General features: G+C 34.3%; 1 pseudogene; it reads right to left on the bottom strand.

The window, feature by feature from the left end:
- Window positions 1–1,724: 1,724 nt before the first annotated feature.
- LOC138339551 (bidirectional sugar transporter SWEET6b-like) lies at window positions 1,725–2,425 on the bottom strand (annotated as a pseudogene).
- Window positions 2,426–9,604: the final 7,179 nt, after the last annotated feature.

The following is a 9,604-nucleotide window of genomic DNA, read 5'->3' as shown; positions in this document are numbered from 1 at the left end:
CGAACTGGATATCAGGAAAAAAAAGTCTGGGATAAAAGTTTTTTGAGTGAGGAAGTCTATCCTTAATAGCTCCAACCTTATCACCCTGAGAAAGCTTAATCATCCTAAGTTTCTCATTAGTCCTTTCAAGGATTTCAGGAGAGTTGTTGAAATCATTTCCTAGAATAGGAAAATTCTCTGGGATAAGTTCTGGTTTTTGACGATAGGATTACTCGCTAAGTTGAAACCTGATTTAGAAGAACTGGGTGTATTACCACATTTGGTTATACTTTGAATCCTCAATTTATTTGGAAACAACATGAAGAACCTTGTTTGTATAATTATTTTGTTCAAAAACTTTGTTTATTTCTTCAACAGTCACAAAGTTGTTTTCCTTATGTTCTGGAGGTTTTTTGAAAGGTGCTGCTTTCAAAACATCTTTTCAATAAGGGACGTTTATACCTTCGAGAAAAAGGAGTGACACTTTCAACAACTTTGTCTTTGGTATGCCATCTATTTACCAAAATCTAAAGCGATGAATTAGATTTACCGATTTGGCATGTAGATTCAAACCATTTGAAAAATTCAATTTCTTTTTTGAATCTCTTCATGTCCTTAAACCATTTGTCTTTGAACAAAACTCTCTTATCTCTTCTGTATGTATCTACATACCAAGATTTATTTAAAGCATGCTTAGGGTTCATCCACCACTTATTAATCTTTTTTATGTCAACAGTAACTTTGTCGAGTGACCTAATAAATCCTATACAATCCTTTTTCTTATGAGGAGAAGCTTTAATTTTGCTAGGAGTAGGACTTCTTGTAAAAGAAGAATCATAATAAACCTTGGGGATGGTTTGGGTGAAATCTACCCCGCGGAATTTCCCGTGTTGTACTGAAACCTCAATGGTTTCATATCTTCTTCTCTCTCCTGGTCCTTTGAAGTAGAAGGTCTAGCCATAGACATTATTCTACTGGAAGACTCTTGGCCGAAATAATTGGATCTAAGAAACTTTAGGTTACCAGATCCATATGTAAATTGAAGAATAATTTCTAGGGAAGAACTAAAAGGCTGAATAGGAAGGGGTTCGGTGATAGATTAAAATTTTCAACTTTCATCGGAAAGAATCTCTTCCCACATTAACATTCTGGGCACAAAAGTAGTGCTATGTTCTTGGTTAGATTCCATAATCATAGTAACACCTTTTTGACTAGATTTAATTGCCATTGGGGCAATAGTGGTTTTCATTAGCTTGTAATGTACCCGATATATTACAGCTAAATATCTGGTTCCTAATTTGCTATTCATTTTCTTGGTATTGAAATTAAGTGTCAAGGTATCAAGAATATTAGGGTCTTCTATCTTAAACATTAAACTATCCCTAAGATGAACCCTAACCCTAACTCTATCTTAAGCCTAACCTTAAACCTAAAGCCCAAAATGCCAAAACCCTAACATTAAACACTAACCCATAGATATTACAACTAAAATAGGTAATCCAAATACCTAAAACCTTAAATACCACCTGAACCCTACCCTAACCCTAAAATTAATCCTAACACTAACCTTACCATAATCTTAGTATTATAAACTGAGATAAAGAATCTAATTAACTAGAAAAAAATTGGTGACAATTGAATGACTAAAGCAAATGCCTTATAAATTTGTATTCTCGTGGAAACAGGAAAAGGGTAATAGAAACCCCACTAAATCTAAATCTAAAGAGTGATATCATAGGGAGAAATCAAATAATGTTTTGGAGCTCTACTATTGATGGCTTCTTTTCATTGGGAGGTGGGTTGCGGTAAATGACCATCAATGTCAGCTGAACTTAAGCTAATAGTGCTCCACTTCGTTTCCAGTCAAGATGTAAGAATCAAACTTGAGGAGAGCATAGAATTCCCAGAATATTACATTAACGAAGCATACTATAGAAAGCTTCTTTGGCAAGAACTCAGCACTCTTTGTTTTGTTCACCTTGTACATGATTAACAAAGGGGATCCATACATACAAATTTCAAAGGTGGTTGCGAGAATTCAATGAACCGTGGTTCTACTCGTGTAAGTGTGAAAGTCTAACATGGTTCCAGCTTCAGCGATGGCCAGCCCCATGATTTCACCAAACAAATAGAACTTATTTGAAGCTGATATCTTTTGCCAGTGTAGAAGAACAATATGGAAATATAGCACAACTGCATGAAAAAGACCAACGATGTTGATGGTGACTACAAGAATGTTGTGTGGATTAATGAAAGGCATGCCGTAGTGAATCCACATTAAACAGTTTATTGGATATGCAAGGTATGGGTATGCGTGGAACTCCTCCACTGATTTGATTTTTATGATTCGACAAAATCTTTGCATTCGCGAAGCAAAGAGAACAAATGATAAGATATTGCTGATAATATTGACGATAAATCGAATATAATTCATACTCATCACCATCTTTGATGGCTTTTGAGAAAAAAGTAGATGCTATCGGAATAGGTTTAGGGTTTAGCGTTAGTGTTAGTGTTAGGATTTGGGTTAGGGTGTACATTTTTTTTTGGTTTTATGGTTCAGGGTTTATCATTTAGGGTTGTAAATTTATTGTTTAGTATTTAATGTTTGATTTTTGGTATTTGGGCTTAGGGATCTGTGTTTAGGGTTAGGGTTAGTGTAAGAGTTTGGGTTCGGGGTTGGGTTAGGGTTAGGGTTAGGGTTTAGTTTTTTAAAAAAATAATTGGAACGACCCTGGGAGTGGGTTAGGGGTTGAGTAACACCACATGCCTTATCTTTCACACAAAAGATATGTACAAGAAGGGGCGCTATACCTTACCTTCATACCTATGACGGGTCAATTTGACCAACCTACTAAGGTTAGTCCATTTACCCTTTCAAAATGGATATATTCTAAAAACAAATTATAGAATACCATAAACAAGGAGGATTCTCCCCTTACTATTGAATAATAAAAAACATAACCATAATCAAAACCATCTATTCATACAGATAAGTAGAATAAGTTTTCAAAGAACAGTCAAATTTGACATAAGGTAAATCATCATTCAACATCTAGTAGTGTTAATCATGGTGGATTTTTAATCTTTTTAAGCTTCTTTCTTTTGTTTTTTTTTCCATTCCAAACTTTTCCAATATATAGCTTCTTTTTATTAGTCCCACGAGTTGATGTTGAGTATAATTTCCAGTTTGATAATAAATCTACAGTGCCATTAACTTCAAGATATACATGCCTACATTGGAAGAATTTGAGTTTACTGGCAATCAGTTGTATAGCGTTGATATCCTGTCTACTTCTCCATGGACTGCTACTTGCACTATTGATCCATTTGAATGTACTGTAAACGTCAAGGACATATGGAATATGAATGTACAATAAAGTGAAGGGATGAGGATTTCAAAAAATGAAGGTATTGGAAAATGAAAAAAAGAGTAAATCTTATAGGAGAATAGGAGCAAGGAGGCCACAAAAATCCTCAAGAGCATGACAAGAGTACAATAGAGGTTACAGCCAAGTCACAAAATCATCAAAACATAAGTCATAGGGGAGAGTTCAGAAAGGATGGAAACCAAAGTCAACCAAGGAACAAACTTACAGGCCAACAACAAGGAAAAATTACCTGCATTCAAAATGTTCAAGACCATCAAGCACAGTTCTAGGAAGCACAGTGCTACACACAAATTAAGCGACAACACAAAATCAGGACCTAAGAAACTCCAACAATGTTTGAAGACGAGTTTTACCTCCAACTAAAGGAAGCAATGAAAGCCAGAAACAAGAATAGGAAGCAGCAGGTATAGCTAATATTCAATCTCAAAGTATTTTTTCTAATCTTGGAATGTCCCATATAGCTTCGTTGAATAGTTTAAGCTAGATTGCTTATGTTTTTTAGATGTAAAGTGAGAGTGTCCCAAATTAATGTTTACTAGATTCTATGTATTGAGAGAAGTCCTCTCTTCTAGGTTTATGAAAACATTGGATTCATCTTATTGTGAGGTGAGGATTACATTTCTTAGAAAATTGAATCCAAGCCACCATAGAAATAGAGTTATGGTTTATGTCCCCCCTTTTGTAAATTTTTTTGGTAAAATGGTAAGGCCTGGGGGTGATGCTTACCCATTGTCCCTCTAAGGGTATTAAAATATATAAAAAAGACAAAAATACCAAAACACAAACATTAAATACTAAACAGTAAATTTTAAACAATAATTGCTAAACCTAAAACCATAATACATTAAAAAAGAAACCTACACATAACCCTAATCTTGTCCCTACCCTTAATCCTTAAACCCTAAAAAAACCCTAAGTCCAAAATACGAAAACTCAAACAAGTAGTAAACCATAGATTTTAAACCTCAAATCCTACACCACCAACCATAAAACCAAAAAAAAAGTCATTCCTAACCCTAACCCTAACCTAAACGATAAACCCAAAACACTAAGCGCAAAATACCAGAATCCAAACAATAAATAATGAACCATAAATTTTAAACCTTAATGTTAATCCCTGAAACATAAAACCTAAAAAAAACTACACCCTTATGCAAATCTTAACCCTAACCCTAAAACCTAAACCCTAACCCTAACGTCAAAAATTAAACCATAGATTTAAAACCTAAAATCCTAAAACACAAACCCTAAAAATTAAAAAAAAAACTAACCCTAACCCTAGCCTATAATCCTTAACCCAAAACCCCCAAAACCCAAAGAATAAACACTAACAATAGATTTTAAACAAAAAAATTATAAAACCCAAAATCTAAACTAAAAAAACCGTAAACCTTAAACCTTACCCTATGCTTAACATAAACCCTATCCCTAACCCTATCCTCCATCCTAATCCTAAACCCTAAACCCTAAAGACTAAGACCAAAATACCAAAACCCTAAAATTAAACAATAACCCATAGATACTATAACTCAAAACTACAACCCCAAACATATAAACAACCTTAACCCGAACCCTAACATTAACCCTAAACCCCAAGACCAAAATACAAAAACCCAAACATTAAACATTAAACCATTGATAATAAACCTCAAATCCTTAACCATAAACCCAAGAGCCTAAAAACCCCAAAACCCTAACCCTAAACATAAACCTAACCCTAAAGCCTAAGCTGAAAATACTAAAACCCAAACATTAAATACTAAACCATAAATTTTAAAACTTAAATGGTAAATCATGAACCATAAAATCTAAAAAAAACTAAACCTTAACCCTAATACTAACCCTAACTTAGACCCTAATACTCAACCTTAAACCCTAAAACCTAAGTGCAAATAAAACATTAAATCCACAAATCCAAAGCACAAACACTAAAACCTAAAAAACATAAACCCTAGTCTTAACCCAATCACAAACCCTTACCATAACCCTAACCTAAACAATTAATGGTTTAACGCTTAATGTTTGGGTTATGGTATTTTGGGCATGGTATTTTGAGTGACTCGTTTAGGGTTAGGGTTTAGCGTTTCTAGATTTTAGGGTACGTGGTTGAGGATTTGAGGTTTAAAATGTATGGTTTAGTTTTAATGTTTGGGTATCATATTTTGGACTTAGTGTTTTTATTTTGGACTTAGGGTTTAGGGTTACAGTTAGGATAAGAGATAGCGTGTAGGTTTTCTTAAGTATTTATGGTTCAGGGTTTAGCATTTGAGGTTAAAATATATGGTTTCATATTTAATGTTTGGGTTTGTATTTTTTGCTTAGGGTTTTGGGTTTATTGTTTATGGCTAGAGTTAGTGTTAAGGTTAGAGTTAGAGTCAGGGTTAGGGTTACGGTTAGGGTTACCGTTAGGGTTTGGGTCTTTTTTATTAGGTTTTTGGATTTAGGTTTTATGATTTGAGGCTTAATATCATTTGTTTAGCGTTTAATCTTTGGGTTCATGTATTTTGTGCTTGGGGTTTAGGATTTATGGTAGGGATAAGGTTAGAGGTAATGTTAGGGTTAGGACTAGGCTTTAGGTTGTTGTTTAGGTTTTAGAGATTGTTGTTAAGGGTTTGAGTCGTAATATATATGGTTTAGTGTTTAATGTTAGGATTTCGGTATTATGAACTTTGGGTTTACTGTTTAGAGTTTATCATTAAAGATAAATAGGGTTAGGGTTAGGGTTCTTGTTGGAATAGGGTTTGGGCTAGGGTGTATGGTTTTTTTATGTTTTTGTTTTGGGATAGGGTTAGGTCTATGGTTCACTATTTATTGTTTGGGTTTTGATATTTTGAGCTTAGGGCTTGGGGTTATTGTTTAGGGTTTGGGTTAGGGTAAGGGTTAGGGATCGGGTTAGGATTAGTTTTTTTTAGGTTTTAAAAAAGGGTTTGTGGTTTTGCATTTGTTATTTAGAATCTATGGTCTTTTGTTTAGTGACTGGGTTTTCGTATCTTGGATGTTATGTTTTTATTTGGACTTAGGGTTTAATGTTTAAGGTTGAGGATTAGGGTCTAAGTTAGTGTTAGGATTAGGGTCAGGGTGTATTTTTTTTAAGTTTTATGGTTTATGATTTACCATTTGAGGTTTAAAATATATGGTTTAGTATTTAATGTTTTGGTTTTAGTATTTTCGGCTTAGGGTTTAGGGTTAGGGTTAGGGTTAGAGTTTTGGGGTTTTTAGGCTCTTGGGTTTACGGTTTAGTATTTGAGGTTAAATATCAATGGTTTAATGTTTAATGTTTGGGTTTTGGTATTTTGGTCTTGGGCTTTTGGGTTAATGTTAGGGTTAGGTTTTAGGTTGTTTATAGATTTTAGTGTTTGGGGTTGTAGATTTGAGTTAAAATATCTATGGTTTATTGTTTAATTTTAGGGTTTTATTATTTTGGTCTTAGTGTTAAGGGTTTAGGGTTAAGGTTTTAGGGTTTAGGGTTAGGATAAAGGATAGGGTTAGGGTTAGGGTTTATGTTAAGAATAGGGTAAGGTTTAAGTTTACGGTTTTTAGTGTAGTTTTTCGAATTTAGAATTTTTTGTTTGAAATCTATGGTTTAGTGTTTGATCTTTGGGTTTTGGGGGTTTTGGGTTAATGGTTATGGTATAGGGTTAGGGTTAGGTTTTAGTTTTTTTTTAAGTTTATAGGGTTTGTAGTTTAGGATTTTGGGTTTTAAATCTATTGTTTAATTTTTAATGTTAGGGTTAGGGTTTAGGTTTTGGGGTAAGGGTTAAGATTAGGGTAAGGATGTAGGTTTTTTTCGGTTTTATCTTTCAGGGATTATCATTAAAAAGTTTAAAATTTATGGTTCAGTATTTATTGTTTGGGTTTTGGTATTTTGTGCTTAGTGTTTTGGGTTTATGGTTTAGGTTAGGGTTAGGGTTAGAAATTATACTTTTTAGGTTTTATGGTTTGTGGTGTAGGATTTGAGGTTTAAAATCTATGGTTTACTACTTAATGTTTGAGTTTTTGTTGTATTTTGGACTTAGGTTTTCTTATTAGGATTTAGGGTTTAAGGGTAGGGTCAATATTAGGGTTAGTGTGTGGGTTTTTTTATGTATTACAGTGTAGTGTTTAGCATTTAATGTTTAAAATTGATGGTTTAGTATTTAATTTTTGTGTTTTGGTTTTTATGGCTTTTCTATATATTTTAATACCCTTAGAGGGATAGGGGGTAAGCATCAACCCCAGGCCTTACCATTTTACCATGAAAATTTACAAAAAGGGGGACATAAACCTTAACTCTATTCCTATGGTGACTTGGATTTAATTTCCTAAAGAAATGTAATTCTAACCTTACCATAAGATTAATCTAAAGTTTCTATATACCTAGAAGAGAGGACTCCTCTCAATACGTAAAATCTAGGAAACATAAATTAGGGAGACTCTTACTTTAAATCTCAAAAACTTAAGCAATCTAGCTTAAACTATTCAAACAAGCTATATTGGGAATTATAACTTAGTTGAAAAGTTAGTAAATTGAGTAAGGAGGTTCGTTGATCTTTTATTTTTTCTTCCTTCTGAAGCTTGGAATCACCATTAAGCCCAATTGAAAATAGGCCTGTGCCTCTTTAGGTAGATCTTGAAGAGTATAGTAGATTTCCGGACAATCAATATTGTGGCTATGTTTGGACAATGCATCAGCCACACAATTAGCTTCCCTTTAAACATGAGTACATTTGAATTAAAAAATTTGAGCTATGAGACCCTTCAATATGTCTAGGTGATTGCAAATGCTCCACTAAGGATATGTTGTTTGGAGTATCCAGTTAACTGGTAGCATGGGATCCGTTTCCAATATGAACTTCCTTTATCCTAGTTCAAAAGCCCAATATTTACCAAAAATAGTTGCTCCTAGTTCTGCTTGATTGTTGGTACCACTTTCCAAGGGTGAGGTAAATGCTAATATGAGATTTCCTTCATGATCCCTTAGTATACCTCCTGCCCCTATCATGCCTGGATTATCAATTGCACTTCCATTTGTATTAACTTTAATACATTGATTAGGTGATCTTGTCCAGGTTATCTTCTACACCTTTGCAACATGGATACATCTTTCAGCTAGTTGGACTATTCCACACCAAGTAGGGGGCAAGCTAACTTGAGGAAAAATAGATTTTATAAGTTTATAATTATTACTATAAATTGCATTCCTGACCCTTGTGCCATTAAGGGTTTTACCTCAATATTTCCAATTACATCTATGTTTCCATAAATTCGAGCAAATTAGTATTAGGGAGACCTAGAGGATGAGTTTATGAGCTTCAGTGTTGTGTTTCATTGGCCACCATTGAATTAAAAGTTGCCTAAATGATTTGTGCTCAATTTTTACCCCTTCTCCATTTGCAAACCATCTCAAGACATCCTTAGCAAGATATGGTTGATGGTATCTAATCCTACCCTGTTCCTTCAACAAAAACAGTTAGAAGGTTCTAAACCAAAGTCAATTAACATCTCATTTGTAGGTAGATTTCCATTAAAATCTCTCCAAAGAAGAAAGGAGGCTTTAAATTGTGTATGTCTGTGCCAAAACAGAGCCTTAAATTGATCCTTTGGCCTTTTTTCCCTACTTCATTCAAGGCTGAAGCATAATTGAACATACCTTTTGGGGTTTATTTTTCGGTATGCTTGGTCAGAATATTGATGCTGAGGAACTAGTATTGCTAGGATAGTGGCCAGTGTGTAGGGGGTGCCTGTTAAACCAGCATTTAATAGTTCCACTGGCCTTCTACCCAAAAATAATCTACTTTCCTGTTGTCAAACCTGTGCTGTTGCTACAAAATTAAGCAAGATGTCATTCCCTAGTACAGTTGTCCCACCAGAAGGAACAATTCCCTGAGTTCAACTTCCATAAAATGTGTTGCTCCACCTTACAACTGTTTTGAATCATATGTTTCCAATTTAGTGAATTTCCAAAGTCCCATTTCTTGCAGATAGGATTTGATCTTTGGAAGTAATTGGCTTTGATGAATTCTCCCCACAATGTGTTCTTAGACCTAATGTTCCATCACTTCTTATATTGGAAAGCTATACACACATCCTTCAAATTTTCATTCCCACCCCTCCTTCATCAATAGGGGAGCTAAGGTTCCTCCATGAAGCCCAATGATACTTCTTTTTGTCATTTTTCCAGCCCCAGAAGAAATCTGCCATCAACATTTGTATTCTCTTAATTATAGTGGCGGGGGGGGAGGGGTTATAGCTGA

Source organism: Solanum lycopersicum, chromosome 11 (genome assembly GCF_036512215.1).
Source record: "Solanum lycopersicum chromosome 11, SLM_r2.1".
In the NCBI taxonomy this organism is placed as follows: Eukaryota; Viridiplantae; Streptophyta; class Magnoliopsida; order Solanales; family Solanaceae; genus Solanum; species Solanum lycopersicum.
This window is presented reverse-complemented; position numbering and strand designations above follow the sequence as displayed.